This window comes from Choloepus didactylus, chromosome 24 (assembly GCF_015220235.1).
Source record: "Choloepus didactylus isolate mChoDid1 chromosome 24, mChoDid1.pri, whole genome shotgun sequence".
NCBI classification, from domain to species: Eukaryota; Metazoa; Chordata; class Mammalia; order Pilosa; family Megalonychidae; genus Choloepus; species Choloepus didactylus.
The window spans coordinates 19,426,705-19,445,403 of record NC_051330.1 but is presented as its reverse complement, the minus strand read 5'-3'; positions in this window follow the sequence as shown (position 1 = coordinate 19,445,403).

Here is an 18,699-nt window from a genome sequence, read left to right as displayed (position 1 = left end):
CTATGTGGGAAATCCTTCAGTCATTGTGGTAACCTTAGGCAGTATGAGAGAACTCACACTTTGGAGAAATGACTTCTCTGTGATGTTTGTGGAAAATCCTTCAGTCAATGTATTCACCTTACACAACATGAGAGAACTCACACTGGGGAAAAACCACATGTCTGCCATCAATGTGGGAAAGGCTTCACTGATAGTTCTGCCCTCAGACAACATGGGAGAATTCATACTGGGGAAAAACCATATGCCAGCCCTCTGTGTGGAAAATCATTCAGCACATGTGGCAGCCTTAGGTGACATGAGAGAAATCATACTGGTGAGAAGCCATATGTCTGCATTGTTTGTGGAAAATCCTTCAGTCAACATATTCACCTTACACAACAAGAGAGAAGTCACAATGGGGAGAAACCATATGTCTGCCACCTGTGTGAGAAAACCTTTAGATATAATTCTTCCATTAGGAAACATCAGAGAACTCATTAAAAAATGTGCATTTGGAAGAGTCTTTATATACAGGTATGATCTTTTAAAAAATGAAAGAACTTACATGAGTGTACTTCTCTGTCAAAGTAATCAATGTGTAATTGTCTTTATTTACAATCTATCCTTAAATAACATAACTGCACTATCCTGGGAGGAGGTCTATGTCTGTAATTACCTATAATAAATTTCAGCTGAGCTCCAGCCTTCATGTATACAAGTACAGTTCAGAGTAAGTATAGCTTCTAAACCAGGAAACTAGAAAGAATGGTCTTTACCAAGAGAGGGAAAAACTAGCAGGACAAGAGATAACATTTTTTGGAGTATTCAACGAAAAAATATGAAAAAACCTTTACTTAGAGAGCAACACATTATTGGTCTTGATCTTCCTCCATTTTAGTTCATCTGAATATATATTTCTTTTGATGTCAGACACTGAATACCATGAATAATCAACCTTCTTTAAAATTGAATCATATATATTATTTTGTAGCTGACTTTTTTGATCACCATCTGTAAATCAGGATATTCAGTGTGTGTTTATGGAACATTGTTAGGAGTGTTCCATCAGATGTATTGTTTTTATTTTAGATATTCATTCTCTTAATAATTGGCTTTTTGTTTGTTACCATGTTTTCATTACTATGAAAAATATGCTTCCTTTAAAATTGCTATGCTGGAGTTTGGAGGACCTAGACACTCATTATTCTCAAGCATGCAAAAGATAAATTGCTGGATCTAAAATAGGTGTATGGTACCAGAAGACTGTGTGGGATGGCAGAATAGGGAGCCCCAAGACTCAATCCTTCCACTATAAAATCTATTAGGCAGGCAGGATCTATCTAAAACAGCTATTTTGGATCTACAGAGACCAAAAGAACACTGTACAGCATCCAGGAAGAACAGAAGGAAGTGGCTGACTAATTTTAGCAAATAATAGAAAATTTCTCTCCCTTAAAAGTGGCTGCTGGCACCCTTATCTCACTCTTGCTGCATTCCACCATGGGCCCAACCCCTAGCTAGATTGCAGGGGACAGAAAGGGACACAAAAATCCTCTTCCCCAAGACCAAGGAAATTCATGGCAAAGAACTGATTGCAGCTTTTGATTGATGACTTTGGATTGCTGGAGCACAGTACTAAGGGTGGCCACTCTCATAAACCACACTTACAAAGGCAATGGTGACAGCCATTATTTCAACACACTCTGGGAGGTAGAGGTAAGTTGAAGAAACTACTCTTCCTCATGGCTGCAGGAGACAGATGAAGGGATGTATTTTCTGGGCAGGTCAATAGAGCTCAGCTTTCAGAATGGTGAAGGAAGCTTTTGATGGCCTTCCTGACTCTCTAACCAGGGCATTTGGGACCTGGTCTGCAACCCTACATGGGTCACTGGCCCTGTTTCAGCAGAAAAGTTTGACAAGAAAGTCCTCCCCAATGTGCCTCTCAACCCAGCTGCAATAGCAGCTTGGGGTATTGAAAGGCATGTAAGAGCTATAGAGCAAGATGTTATGAAGCAATAGCTTGTGGACTTCAAATACCTAGGAACAGGATGTCTACATTCTGGGAGACAGAGGGTATAAACTCCTGAAAACAGGGGAACCACAAAACAACTAACAAGTAAAGAACAGCACAAGACACAATCACATAAAGACAAGGAAAACCATGCACATTACATTCACTCTCTGCAGACATTCCTGATAAGAGGGCCAATGCTCAAGAAAATCTGTCTTATTACCAGCTGGTTACAAAATCAAGAAACAGACACCTCAGGGAATAAATACCAGAATCAACATATTAAAATATAGAGTGTGCAACAAGAGTACAAGACAAACAGGAGATGATGTTCCATCCAAAGGAAAAGGATAAAATTTCAGAAGCCAACATTGAAGAAGGCCAAAATGTGGACATACCAAATGAAACCTTTAAAATGATCTTAAAATACTCAAGGAGATGAAGGAAAATACAGAGAAAGAACTAAAGTTTGCAGGAAAACAATGATTAGGCTGTATGAGAATCTTAGTAAAGTTACAGATTTTAAAAGGAACCAACCTAACAAAAGCACTGGAGCTGAAGATGATAATAACTGAAATAATTTCCAGAAGGGTTTCAAGGGAAGATTAACAGTGGAAGAAGAAAGAATCAGTGAACACAAAGACAAGGTAATTGATATAAATCAGGCAGAGGAGCAAACATAAGAAAAGAATTATAAAATGTGACAATTGCTTAAGAGATAAAGGAGACAGTTTTAAGGCTACTAATGTATGAATCATAGGAGTCCCAAAAGGAGAAAAATGAAAGGGGCAGAATTAATAGTCAAAGAAATAATGAGAGAGAACCTCTCAAGTTGAGCAAAAGATGTGACTATACACATCCAAGGCTCTCAGAGGATACAAATCATGAGAATCATGATGAGAAATACACACTCACATTTACTGATCAATACATTGTGGAATGCAAAGAACAAGAAGAGACTTCTGAAAGCTTCAAGAAAAAGGCAATGAGTTATGACCAAGGAAATACAAATAAGATTGCTTGATGATTTCTCATCAGGAAACATGAAAGAATGAAGACAGTGAGCTGAAATTCTTAATGTGCTGAAAGAAAACAGTTGCCAACAAAGAACAGTGTCAGGAGAAACTTTCTTTCAAAAAGGAGGGAGAGATTAAAACCTTTCCAAATAAACTAAAGCTGAAGGTGTTCCTCACAAGTAGAGGTGTCCCACAAGCAGTGCTAAAGGGACTTCTTCACATGAGAAGGAGAGGACACTAAGCAGTGGTATGAATGGCCATAAAGAAATGCATACCTGTGATAAATTAAACATTTAGGTAAGAATAATACCAGAATTGTGGTGCCAGTGTATTTTTTTTTTTTTGGTTTGTAACTCCATTTCTTACTTCCTACATGTGCTAAAATACAAATAATGACAAGTAATGATAAATCTATGGGTTGGAGTATACAAAGTACAAAGGTATATGGTAACATGCACAGAAGAAAAGGTGTGAATAGAGAAGGGTATAGGTAAATTATATGTGTATGCCACTGAAGTTAAGGAGGTATCAAAATAAATATGATTGTTATATACCTGGATGTTAAATTTAAACCACTTAGTAAACCACAAAGGAAATAGATATTAAAATATATCCAGATAGAAAAAGAAACAACTCAATATGGTTGTGACAGTTGGATTCATGTGTCAACTTGGCCAGGTGATGGTGCCCAGGTGTCTGGTCAAGCAAGCACTGTTCTAACATTATTGCAAGGCCATCTGTGGCTGGTTAATAAACCAGAAGGCTGGTGTGCCAGTTTGGATTATTATGTTCCCTAAAATGCCATTATCTTTGTGCAATCCTGTGGAAGCAGACATATTAGTGTTGACTAGTTTGAAACCTATTAACTGGGTATTTCCATGGAGATGTGGCTCAATCAATTTTGGACAAGACTTTAATTTGGGTAACTTCCATGGAGGTGTTACCCTGCCCATAGAGGGTGGGTCTGAATTAAATCACTGGGGTCACATAAAAAGCTGGCAAACAGAAGGAACTTGGAGCAGCAAAGTCACATTTTGGAGAGCAGATGTGAGTGACATTTTGGAGAGCAGATGTGAGTGACATTTTGGAGAACAACTGAGAATGTCATTTTGAAGAGCAGCTGCAGCTAAGGGAGGAGAAAATGCCCCAAGAGCAACACTTGGAGAATGTTATTTTGTAACACAACCTGAGAGCAAGCAGATGGCAGCCACCTGTGTTCCCAGCTAACAGATGTTTTCAGGACCCCACTGGCCATCCTTCATACTGAACGTACCCAACAGTTGATGTCTTGCCTTGGACAATTTATAGCCTTAAGACTGTAACTGTGTGACTGAATAAACCCCCTTTATAAAAGCCAATCCATTTCTGGTATTTGGCAAAAAGGGAGCATTAGCAAACCAGAACAGGTTTTGGTACCAGAGAAGTGGGGTGCTGCTGAGTTTGCAAATACCAAACATGTTGGCACAGCTTTTAAATGGATAAGGAGAAGATTCTGGAAGAATTGTAAGGCACTTGATAAAAAAGGCCTAGACAACTTTGAAGAGACTGTTGGTGGAAATACGTACTCTAACGATACTTCTGATGAGGTCTCAAACCGCAAGGATGAATGTTTCATTACAAACTGGAAGAAAGGTGATCCTTATTTTAAAGTGGCAGATAATTTTCAAAATTGAATCCTGGTGTTGGAAGGAAGGCAGAATTTGAAAATGACAACCTGGGGTACTTAACTGAAGAGATTTCAACACTAAATATCAAGAGTGTGGTCTGGCTTCTCCTTGCAGCTTATAGTAAAATGGGAGTGGAGAGAGATAAGCTAAGAACTGAATTCTTGGGTACAAATAAACCAGAAACTGGTGGTTTGGAAGATTCTGGGCTTCTGAAAGCTACAGCCCCACATGAGGATTTAACCAAACATGGAACCCAACCATCATTTCAGTACAAGCCAGGATTGGAAATGGAGGTATCCAGAAAGGATTTTTGGAAAGTCCTTTTGTCTGATGCTTTTGACACTTGTAAACTGCATGCCAAGCCTACAGAATTTTTGTGAAATCTGTATAAATGGAACCATTGCTGGTCTGGGCTGGAGGAAATGAATAAGGAACAAATTGAAGGAAAATTTTCTTCAAAGACAGAACCATGGACGTTGGGGTCTGGAGGCAAGGGATCCCAGGCTGTGAAAGTGGAGGAGTGTCCCATGCACATGGAAAGAGTGTTTGTCCCAGAGGCAGAGGGCAGGCCTTCCACCTCAATGTTCAGGAAGAGTGCTGCCACCCAAGACCCCAGAGTGCATGGAGCACATTCCCTGGAGATTGGGGAGAGTCTTTGCCCAATGTTTGAGGAGAGTGGGGCCAAGAAGAAGTTGGTCTCCCCAATGTGTGGATATGTTGGAGCACTCACCCCAGTGAGAGAAAAGAGCTGCCATGAAGGCCCTTGGAAAGGATTGGACTCCTGTACTCTCAAGCCCCAATGACACAACATGGTTAAATAAATGACTCTCAGACTTTGAAATCAAATGAAAAATGCCCTGTGTGTTTTAGGAACTGTTTTGGTACTGTGAACCCTGTTTTCCTTTCAGTTACTCCTTATGGCAATGAGAATGTTTATCCTATGATTTTCCCTCCTTTGAATATTGGAAGTAGATAACTTGTTCTAAGTTTCACAAACCCACAGCCAGAGGGGAATTTTACTTTAGGACAGACCACAACTGTAACTGATTTTGGTGGGATCTGGTACTTACCTGTTGTTACCAAAATGATTTAAGTTTTTATGACTTTGCAATTGGATGAATGTAATTTGTCTATGGAAAGATCCAGTCATTTTCAGGCCCAGGGGGTGGAACATGGCAATTGGATGTTTTTTGAACACCAAAACACTATTATATTTGATGCAATCTTGTGGGGGCAGATATATTAGTGTTGATTAGTTTGGAACTTATTGATTGAGAGTTTCCATGGAGATGTGCCTCAATCAAATGTGGACAAGATTTTGATTGCATAATTTCCATGGAGGTGTTACCCTGTTTATTTAGGGTGGGTCTGAATTAAATCGCTGGAGCCACATAAATAGCTAACAAACAGAAGGAACTTGGAGAAGCTGAGAGACATTTTGGAGAGCAGATGTGAGTGACATTTTGAAGAGCAACTGAGAATGATATTTTGAAGAGCAGCTGCATCTAAGAGAGGAGAAAACACCCCAAAGGCAACACTTTGAAGAATGCCATTTTGAAACACAACCTCAGAACAAGCAGACACCAGCCAACAAACATTTTCAGGGCACCATTGGCCATCCTCCAGTGAAGGTACCCAACTTTGATGCCTTACCTTGGACTCTTTATGGCCTTAAGACTGAAATTGTGTAACCAAATAAACCACCTTTATAAAAGCCAATACATTTCTGGTATTTTGCCAAAGACTGCATTAGCAAACTGGAACAGCTGATTTATTAAATCAGAAGTCAGTTGGCCACAGCTGTGGCTGATTACATCAATGATTACATCATTTTGTGCCTTCCAAAAAGAGAGAATTCAATCAGCTGGATTTAAACCAAAGAGCTGAACACTTTTAAGCCAGACAGATAGAGGATGTTCACTTCTTCTTCAGCTAGCCAGTGAAGCATTTCCTAGGAGTTCATTGAACACCTTCATCAGAATTGCCAGTTCACTGCCTGAGGAGTTCATCAAACACCTTCATTGGAGTTGCCAGTTTGATAACTGCACTATGGAATTTGGACTCATCGTCCCCCCAGTTGCATGGACACTTTTATAAAATCTTATATTTAGATATCTCTTATTGATTCTGTTTCTCTGGAGAACCTTAACTAATAAAACTTGGTACCAAGAGTGGTTCTTGAGAAACAGAATCTTAAAATGAGGTTTTACAGTTGGTTTTCTTCTCTGGTTAGATTCAAAGGCAGTAATGACTCCATTTCCAATAATCAAGATGTCACTGACAGCCCATGGTGTGACTTGGCATTGGAGATATGCAAAATATCACCATTTGATTCTCCCAATCATACTCTTGTATGAAGCAAGGCTATGGGTGACAGTGTTTTTGACACCTTAACAGAGTTTTGCAGAGTTAAGAGACATAATGATGTTGGCTGGTTGCTCTTAAATACATGGGATAAAGTTATAAGAGAAAGGGATGAGCCAAAACCTTCAAATTTGAAACTTCAGTGTCATATGACAGATGTAAATGTTTATATTTGTGCCCTAAAAGGAAATCCTATTTCCTGTAGCTGCAGACTTGAGATTCTTGAAAAATAGACCCAGAGTCTCATTGTGTGAGTAGCAGATTTACACTGTAAACTAAAATCTCAACTTGCAGGGGGTATGCTAAAGTAAAGGCATTGATTGGAAAAGAATGAGATCCTGAAACTTGGGATTGGGACGTATGGATTGATAATAATGGCAGTGAGGACATTGGAATCCTGTATTCTGCTGAGTCATTGTTAGATATAACTGTAGTAGTCTGCCCTGAGGAAACAGATGCCCACCTCCAGTCTGCCATGAGGAGACAGCTATCCAACCTCCAGCCTGCTTTGAGGAAACAGCTTCCCAACATCCAGCCTGACCTGAGGAGCCTGCTATCCATTCACCATCTAAAGAGATTAACCCTTCAGTGTCTGATAAACTTGTAATTTCCTCCTCTCAAGAAGCAGCCCTCACTCCTGTCTGGAGAGATTAATCTTGTTTCATGAGTTGAAACTGTCACAGAATGTCCTGAACTAAATAGCTTGAGTGATTCTTCTAGTCCTTCTTATGACCCACCACCACCACCACCAGTATTTGCTTCAAGACCTATAACTAGACTAAAGTCCCATCAGGCCCTCTAGGGTGAGGTATAAAGTGTGACCCATGAGGAAGTGTACACTCCAAAAGAACTGTATGAGTTTTCCAATTTATACAGACATAAATCAGGAGAATATGCATGGGGATGGATATTAAGGGTGTGGGATAATGGTTGAAGGAACATGAAGTTGGATCAGGCTGAATTTATTGATAAGGGCCCACTAAGCAGAGATTCTGCATTCAATGTCATGAACTGAGGTGTTAGAAAGGACGTTAATAGTTTGTGTGGTTGGCTGAAACATGGATCAAAATTTGGCTGCTGTTGCCTGAGGTTGAAATTTCAGGACTACCCTGGAATAATGTAGAGGAGGGAATTCAAAGACTTAGAGAGATTGGAATGTTAGAGTGGCTTTATCATGGAAGGCCTGCTCACACAACCCTAGAATGTCCAGAGGACACAACTTTTACAAGCTATGTGAAGAATAAATTTGTCAGACTAGCTCCATCATCTCTGAGGAACTCTGTAGTCACCATTCTCTGTAGGCCAGATATTACTGTGGGAACTGCTGGCACTAAGCTGGATTCCCTAAACACAGTGGGGGTAATTGGATCCTGAGTCAGCAGAAGCCAAGTGACAACAGTTAATCAGGAAAGACAAGGTGAGCATGGCTACCATAATGGAAAACAGGCTCAAGACAGCAGTCAAAATAATTTGACTCTCAGAGACTTAGGGCATTGTCTAGTAGATCATGGAGTACCTAGCAGTTAAAATAGTTGGACAGTCAAATAGATTCTTGTTTGAGTGTATAATAAACAGAATTCTAGGTCAACTGAACAAAAGTCTACCTTGACTTATGAAAACAGAGAGTTATGGTCCCATAATCAGTTTCCAGACTTGAGACAGTTTACAGTCCCAGAGCCCCTGGTATGAGGGGAAGGCCAGGTACCCCTGGGGAAGGACCCTGTTACACTTCCCAAAATTTATACTCTTAATCTTCCTCTAGCTTTCCCCAGGGGGACCTACAGCCTTTTACCAGGGTAACTGCATTGGGGAAAAGGAAATGATCAGATATTTGGGGGATTATTAGACACTCATTCAGAAGTTACATTAATTCCAGGAGACCCAAAATGTCACCCTGGTCCACCAGTCAGAGTTGGGGATTATGGAGGTCAGGTGATCAACAGAGTTTTGGCTCAGGTCCATTTCACAGTGGGTCCAGTGATTCCCCAGACCCATTCTGTGATTATTTCTCCAGTTACAGAATGCATAATTGGAATGGACATACTCAGCAACTGGCAGAATCCTCACATTGGTTCCCTGACTCAGGTAGTGAGGACTATTATGGTGGGAAAGGCCAAGTGGAAGCCACTAGAACTGCCCCTGCCTAGCAAAATAGTAAACCAGAAGCAATATTAGATTCCTGGAGAGTTTACAGAGATGAATGCCACTCTTAAGTAACTGAAGGATGCAGGGGTGGTGATTCTCACCACATCCCATTCAACTCTTCTAGTTGGGCTGTGAAGAAAACAGTTGGGTCTTGGAGGATGAAAGTAGATTATCATAAGCTTAAATAGGTGGCGACTCCAATTGCAGCTGCTGTTCCAGATGTGTTATCATTGCTTGAGCAAATCAACCAATCCCCTTCTATCCCATATGCAGCTATTGATCTGGCAAATGCTTGTTTCTCAATAGCTGTTATTAAGGACCACAAGATCGAGTTTGCATTCAGCTGACAAGGACAGCAGTATACATTCACTATGCTGCCTCTGGGGTATATCAACTCTCCAGCCCTATGTCATAACATTGTCTGCAGAGTTATTGATCATTTCTCCCTCCCAAGACATCATACTGGGCCACTATATTGACAACATCATGTTGATTGGACCTAGTGAGCAAGAAGTAGCAACTACTCTAGATTTGTTGATAAGGTATTTGTGTGTCAGAAGATGGGAAATAGATAAAAAAATACAGGGGACTTTCAGCTCAGTAAAATTTCTAGGTGTCCAGTGGTAAGAGGCATGTCTAGATATTCCTTCTAAGGTGAAGGATAAGCTGTTGCATGTGGCCCCTCCTACAACCAAAAAAGAGGCACAATGCTTAGTCAGCCTGTTTGGATTTTGGAGACAACATATTCCTCATTTGAGTGTATTACTCCAGCCCATTTACCAAGTGACCAGAAAAGTTTCTAGTTTTCAGTGGGGACCAGAAGTTGAGGCTCTGTGACAGGTCCAGGCTGCTGTGCAAGCTGCTCTGCTGCTTTGACTATATGATCCAGCTAAACCAATTGTGCTGAAAGTGTCAGTAGCAAATAGAGATGCTGTTTGGAGCCTTTGACAGGATTCTATAGAGAATCACATCACAGTTCACTAGGATTTTGGAGTAAAGCCTAACCATCCTCTGTACATAACTACTCTCCTTTTGAGAAACAACTTTTGTTCTGCTATTGTGCCTTAGAAGAGACAGAACATTTAACCATGGGCCACCAAGTTATCATGAGACCTGAGTTACCTATCATGAGCTGGGTGTTGTCCACCCCACCAAGCCATAAAGTTGGGCATGCACAGTAGCACTGTATCATAAAATGGAAATGGTGTGTGAGATAGAGCTCAAGTGGGACCTGAAGGCAAAAGTAAGTTACATGAGGAAGTGGTCCAAATCCCCATGGCTCCCACTCCTGCCACATTACCTTCTCTTTCCCAGCCCACAGCTATGGCATCTTGGGGAGTTCCTTACAATCAGTTGACTGAGGAAGAGAAAACACGGGCTTGGTTTACTGATTGTTTTTCATGATATGCAGGCACCACCCAAATGTGGAGAGCTGCATCACTGCAACTCCTTTCTGGGAGGTTCCTGAAGGACAGTGGTGAGGGGAAATCCTTCCAGTGGGCAGATCTCAGAGTAGTGAGCATGGTTGTTCTCTGTGCTTGGAAGGAGAACTGGTCAGAGGTGTGCTTGTATACTGATTCATGGGCTGTTGCTTAATGGTTTAGCTGGATCATCAGGGACTTAGAAGGAACATGATAGGAAATTTGGTGACAAAGAATTCTGCTGAAGAAGTATATGGATAGAAGTTTCTGAATGGGCATAAAAAGTGAACATATCTGTGTCCCATTTGAGTGCTCACCAGAGAATGACTTCAGCAGATTTTAATAATCAAGTGGATATGATGACCTGTTTGGTGGATACCAATCAGCCTCTTTCTCCAGCCACTCCAGTCATTGCCCAATACCCAATTGGTTTATGAACAAAATGGTCCTGGTGGTAGGGATGGAGGTTATGCATGGGGTCAGCAACATGGACATTCACTCACCAAGACCAACCTGGGTACAGCTCCTGCCAAGTGTCCAATCTGCCAGTAGCAGAGACCCACACTCAGTCCTCCATATGGCACCATTCCCAGAGGTGACCAGCCTACCACCTTGGGGCTGGTTGATTACATTGGACCATTTCCATCATGGACTGGGAAGTGATTTGTTCTTACTGGAATAGACAAATACAACAAATACAGGTTTGCCTTCCCTGCATGAAATGCTTCTGTCAATACTACGATCCTTGGACTTACAGAATGTCTTATCCTCAAACATGGTATCCCACACAGCATTGCTTCTGAACAAGGAAACCACTTCACAACAAATGAAGTCAGGGAATGGGCATATGTTAATGGAATTCTCTGGTCTTACCAGGTTCCCCATCATCCAGAGGCAGCTTGATTGATAGAATGGTGGAATGGCCTGTTGAAGACTCAATTACAATTCCAACTAGGTGGCCATACTTGCAGTGCTGGGTCAGTGTTCTCCAGGAGACTGTATGCTCTGAATCAACATCTGGTCTATGGTGTTGTTTCTCTCATATCCAGGTTTCATGGGTCCAGAAATCAAGGGGTGGAAACAGGAGTGGTACTTCTCACTATCACTCCTAGTGATCTGTGGGAAACTGAGTCTTCCATGTTGCCTGAGGCATATCTAGGGTGATGGCTTAGAACGCTGAGCCGCAGGCCTGCATAGAATGCCATGCAGGCCCGCCCTGTAAAGAGGTGTGTCTTGTGACTACCATTATCTTAAACCTAGATTGGATACACCTGATGGGCTCTCCCCCACCTGAGCACCTTTAGCATATACACCTAATCTTCTGAAATAAATAGCTGGAGCAAGGCTGCATTGTCGTCCACTTAGCATGAGATGCAAGTGGGCCCCCTGCTCCCTTAATTCTTAGCTTTGTGTCCGTGTCTCATTCCTGCATTGCCCTGTCAGCAATAGTGATCCACTAAGATAACTTTTGCAACCTGTCCCTGCAAGCTTAAGCTCTGTTTGTCTACAATTCTTAGTTCCAAAAGGATGAGTGCTTCCACCAGGAAAAACAACAATAATTCCATTGAACTGGAAGTTAAGACTGCCAACTGGCCACTTTTGGCTTCTTGTGCCTCTGAATCAACAGACAAGGAAAGGAATTACTGCACTGGCTGGGGTGATTGATCTTGACTATCAAAGGGAAATAGCGCTGCATATACAACGGCAGTAAAGAAGAGATTTGCTGGAACACAGGAGATCCCCTAGGGCATCTGTTAGTATTACCATATCCTGTGATTATTGTCAATGGAAAACTGCAACAACCCAATCCAGGCAGTAATAACAATGGCCAAGATATTTCAGGAATGAAGATTTGGGTCACTCCAGCAGGCAAAGAACCACAGGCAGCTGAATTGCTTGCTGAAGGTAAAGGGAACATTGAATGAGTAGTGGAAAAAGGTAGTGATAAATATGAACTATGACCATGTGACCAGTTACAGAAATGAGGACAATGATGACATGAATATTCCCTCCTTGATTGGTTATGTGTATGTTTTTATTTGTCTGTAAAGCAAAATTTCTTTGCTTTCTTCTCTATCTTATCCCCTTATCATAAGAAATAAGCTGTATTGCTCATTTTGCAGTATTTATGTTAAAGGAAATCAATTTTAATAGTTAATATCACCCAAGGACTTGCACCCTATTCTGGAGAGATTTAGTTCATTTCCAATTGTATGTAGGACAGCAGAGTACTCTTAGGTGAACTATGTGTCTGTTATTGTTCTCTTGTTAGAGATAAAGTACGGCTTAAGTTGATGTGTATACCTGCAAAGTTGACAATGGGAGGACTGTGCTGGTTAGGTTCATGTGTCCACTTGGCCAGGTGATGGTGCCCAGGTGTCTGGTCACTCAAACACTGGCCTAACCATTACCTTAAAGACATTTGTGGCTGGTTAATAAACCAAAAGGCTGGTTTATTAAATCATCAGTTAGTTGGCTGCAGCTGTGACTAATTACATCACTGTATGGCACATCTTCCACAATGAGAGAATTCAATCAGATGGATTTACTCCAATCAATTGAAGACTTTTAAGCAAGATAGGTAGAGGACCTTCACTTCTTTGGCTAGCCAGCAAAGTGTTTCCTGAGGAGTTCTACAAAGGCCTTCATCAGAGTTGTCATTTTGTTGCCTGCTCAATTACAATTCCAACTAGGAATTTGGACTCCTGCATCCCCACAGTTGTGTGAGACACTTTTATAAAATCATACACTTAGATATCTCTTGTTGATTCTATTTCCCTAGAGAACCCTAAGTATATAATGGTAAATCACAGAAAATAAATAAATAAATAAAAATATAAGCATTAATGGAAGAATTGGGGGACACAATGTTATAAGACACAAATATGCTAAGTATTGATATGGCAGAAGAGAGTCTGGCATTATCAGTAGTGGCTTTAAATTTAAATGTATTAAACTATCTAGTCAAAAGACACAGATTGGTAGAATGGATGAAAACCAGGGCCCAATTATATACTGGATTTAAGAGATTTACTTATATGCAAAGACACAAGTAGATTGGAAGAGTATTGATGGAAAAATATATGCCATGCAATAAGTAACAAAAAAGAGAGCTGGGAAAGCTGCAGTAATATCAGAAAAAATATACTTTAAGTCATAAAGAATTATGAGGATCAAAGACAGTTATTACAAAGTAATAAAGGGGTCAATTCAAGAAGAAGTTGCAGCAATTATAAAAATAAATGCACCTAAGAGCAGAGCCCCAAAATATATCAAGCAAACACTAATAGATTTGAAGGGAGAAATTGACAGTTCTATATTAATAGTAGGAGATTTTATTTCACCACTGTCCATAATGTATAGAGTACCTAGTAAGATGATCAATAATGAAATACAAACTTGGATGATACTCTAAACAAACTGTAATTAATGGACATATATAGAACACTTTGCCAAAAAAAACATGGAAAATAATATACATTATTCTCAAGTGTGCATGAATCATTCTCCTGGGTAGACCATATTTTTAGGTCACAAAACCTGTCTCAATATATTAATAAAATATTGAAACCATACAATGCATTGCTTCTCACAACAATGGAATGAAGCTAGAAATCAATAACAGAAATAGAAATGGTAAATTAACAAGTATGTGGAAATCAAATAACATGCACTTAAACAACCATAAAGTAAAAAAGGAATTCACAAGTGATATGAAGAAATTTTTTGAGGCAAGCTATTCCCAAAGTGAGCAGAAGGATGGCAATAACAAAGATTACAGAGGAAAAAAATGAAATAGAAAGTAGCATCAAAACAAAAAAAGCAATAGAATCAACAAAACCAAACATTGGTTCTTTGTAAAGATGAATAAAATTGGCAAAACTTTACCTAGACTGAGAAGGAAAACAAATAGAGAAGATACAAATAAGGAAAATCAGAAATTAAAGAGGAACAATACTACTTACCATACTGAAAAAAAAGACTGTAAGATGATAGTGTGAGCAAAGGTACACCAATAAGTTAGACAACCTCAATGAATTGGACAAATTATTCAAAACATGCAAACTAAAGAGATTGACTCAAAAAGAAACAGAAGATCTCAAGAAACTAATTACTAGTAAAGGGATTGAATCGATAATCAAAAACCTGCTGTGCCAGTTTGAATGTATTATTTCCCCCAGAAAAAGCCATGTTCTTTGATGCAATCTTGTGGGTGGGGCAGACATTTAAGTGCTGATTACAATGGAACCCTTTGAGTGTTTCCATGGAGATGTGTCCCACCCAACTGTACGCGATAACTCTGTTGAGATAATTTCCATGGAGGCATGGCCCCACCTGTTCAGTGTGGGCCTTGATTATTCCAGTAGTATATAAGCTCAGACAGAAGGAGTGAGCTTGCTACAGCCAAGAGGGGCACTTGGAATAATGCACTAGAACTGAGATGAGCATCAGCTTACAGAGACATTTTGGAGATGGCCCTGAAAGCAGACTTTTGCTCTGGAGAGGTTAAGAGAGGGCAAATGCCCAAGAGCAACTAAGAGTGACATTTTTGAGGAACTGCAGCCTAGAGAGGAATGTCCTGGGTGAAAGCCATTTTGAAACCAGAACTTTGGAGCAGATGTTAGCCACATGCCTTCCCAGCTACAGAGGTTTTCCAGACAACATTGGCCATCCTCCAGTGAAGGTATCCAATTGTTGATCATTTACCTTGGACACTTTATAGCCTTAAGATTGTAACTTTGTAACCAAATAAACCCCCTTTTATAAAAGCCAATCCACTTCTGGTGTTTTGCATTCCGGCAGCATTAGCAAACTAGAATACCTGCCAACAAAGAAAAGCCCAGAACCAAATGGATTCATAGGTGAATTCTACCAAAAATTCCAAGAAGACAACTCTCTTTGTACTCAAACTTTTCAAAAAAAATTGTAAAGGATTGAAGACTCCATAACTTATTCTACAAGGTCAACATTACATTCATAACAAAACTGCATAAAGACACCAGAAGAAATGAAAAATTCTAGAACAATATCCTATGAATATAGATGCAATAATCCTCAACAAAATACTTGGAAACTAAATCTCACAGCATATTTAAAAAATCATACACCATTATCAAGCGGTATTTATCCCTGGTAGGCAAGGTTGGTTCAACATAAAAACTCAATTGATATGATCCACTACATTAACACAATGAAGAGAAAAGAAATGACCATCTTGACAGATGCAGAAAAGTCATTTGATAAAATTCAGCATTCTTTCTTGATAAAAGCACTTAGAATACTAGGAATAGAAGGAATCTTCCTTATCATAATAAAGGGCATATATGAAAATTCTACAGATAATTTTCTACTTAATGATTAAAGACTGAAAACTTTCCATCTAATATCAGGAACAAACAAGGATGTCTACTCTCATTACTATACTTTGACATTGCAGTGGAATTCTTGCTTAAGCCACTAAGCAAGAAAAAGCAATAAAAGGCATCCAATTGAAAATGCAGAAGTGAAATTCTCTCTATTTGAAGATGACATGATCCTATGTACAGAAAATCCTGAAAACTCCACAGCAAAATCTTGAAAGCTAATAAATGAATTCAACAAAATGGCATGGTACAAGATCTACACCCAAAAGTTTATAGTGTTTATATAAACAAGGAATGGACAATCATAAGAGAAATCAAGAAAAAAATTCCATTCACAATAGCCACACAAAGTATCAAACATTTAGGATAAATCTAACCAAGTGTGTAAATTATTTGTACACAGACAACTACAGAACACTATTAAATGAATTCAAAGAAGTCATAAATAAATTGAAGAATATTCAATGTTCATGAATTTGGAAGACTAACTATTGTTGTGGTAGCTTGAAGTTGAATGACCCCAGAAAATCATGTTCTTAAAGCTAATCCATTACTATTGGTGTAAACCTAATGTGGATGGGCCCTTTTGATTAGATTATTTCAGACGAGGCATGATTCAGGTGGTTCTTTATTCCCTTACTGGAGTCCTTTATAAAAGGATGTAACACAAAGGAAAAAGACACAACACTGGGAAGGAAAGCCACAGAAACAGAAGAAGCCACTGTAGCCAGAAGCTAGAAGGAATGAAACCTGGAAGAGAAGGAAGAGAACAGAAGATGCCACCAGGTGCCTTGCCATCTGACAGAGCAGTCCAGGACAGCTGGCAGCCTGCTTTCAGAAAGAATATTAACTTTATAGCATCTTGATTTGGACATTTTTCTCAGACAGAATTGTAAGCTTGCAAGTTAAAAAATCCCCATAGTAAATGTTAACCCATTTATGATACAATGCATTTCAGCAGGTTGTACAATCTAAAACAGTCATTAAGATGTCCATTTTACCTGAAGCAGTTTATGAATTCAATCTCAATAAAAATTCCCACAATCTTCTTTTCAGAAATGGAAAAGCCAATCATAGATATTATTTGGAAGGTTAAGGGGAAATAATTCCAATCTTGGAAAACAGGAATAAACTTGGAGAATTCACACTTCCTGATCTTAAATCATGTTACAAAGCCACAATAATCAAAATACAATGGAAGCAGGTGAGGCAAGATGGCAGAGTGCTGAGGTGTGGGTTTCAGTTACTCCTCCAGGGCAGTTGGGAGAAAGTCAGGAACTGTGTGGACCAGACTTTGCAGAGGAAACTGAGTTGGAAATACTTCATACAACACTCACAAACATGTGGAGCAGCTGATATCAGTGAAATCTGTAACTTCTCCCAGCCAGGGGACCCATACCCCTCCCTGCAAGGTACAGTCCCAAGGAAGGAGGGGCTATTCGTGCTGGGAACCAGAAGAGAGAACAGCAGTTGCAATACTGATTAACAAACTCAGACACCTGAACAAAAACTCCAACCATAAATAAACTGAGAACAGACACCAGAGAATCTGGGAGTAGTCAGCCTGGCAGAAAGGAGACAGGGCTAGCTAAAACAGAAAAAAAAAAAAAAAAAAAACCCACAAAAATAAAAACAGAGACTTTTTGGAGTTCCAGTGAACATAATACTGAGAAGGGCAGGGCTCAAACAGAATCAGGCACATATGCAAATCCAGGGGGTGAGATCCCTTGTCTGAAAAGCTGGTTTCTCTGTTTTCATAATTGTTTCTTAATTGTACAACTCAACATCTCTGTTTCCTTATTGATCCTCTGTCTAGATGTTCTGTCCATTGATGAGAGCAGTGTATTGAAGTCTTCAACTATTATTGTAGAGGTATCTACTTCTCCTTTCAGTGTTCTCAGTGTTTTCCTGATGCATTTTGGGGTACTCGGGCTAGGTGTATAAATATTTATGATTCTTATGTTTTCTTGATAAATTGACCCTTTTATTAATATATAGTGTCCTTTTTGAACACTTTTAATTGTTTTACTTTTGAAATCTAATTTGTCTGATTTTAATATAGCTTCTCCTGCTTTTTTACTGGTTGTTGTTTGCATGAAATGTCTTATTCTTCAAACTTTTACTTTCATCCTATTTTTCTTGTGTCTAAAGTGAGTTTCTTATAGACAGCATGTAGATTGCTCCTGCTTTTTAATCTATTCTGCCAGTGCATGTCTTTTTATTGGGTCATTTAATCCATTAATATTTACTGTTATTACTGTAACAGCAATACTTTATTCTATCATTTTGTGTTTTGGATTTTATAGTCATACTTTTTTTTCTCCCTGTCCTTTTACTCTTCCTGACAGCATTCATTTCTACACTCTTCTGCATATCTCTCTTTTGTACTTTCCTATCAGCCTGTAGTGATCCCTTTAAAATTTCTTGTAAAGCAATTCTCTTTTTTTTCACAAACTCTCTCCATGTCTGTTTGTCTGAAAATATTTTTAACTCTCTCTTACTTTTGAAGGACAATTTTGCCAGATATGGAATTCTTGGTTGGCAGTGTTTCTCTTTCAGTATCTTAAATATATCATATCAGTTCTCCTCACCTCCATGGTTTCTGCTTAGAAATCAGTACATAGCCTCACCAAGCTTCCCTTGTATGTGATAGGTTGCTTTTCTCTTGCTGCTTTTAGAATCTCTGGGTCTTTTTCATTTGACAATCTTATTAGTGTCTTGGAGTAGTTCTAT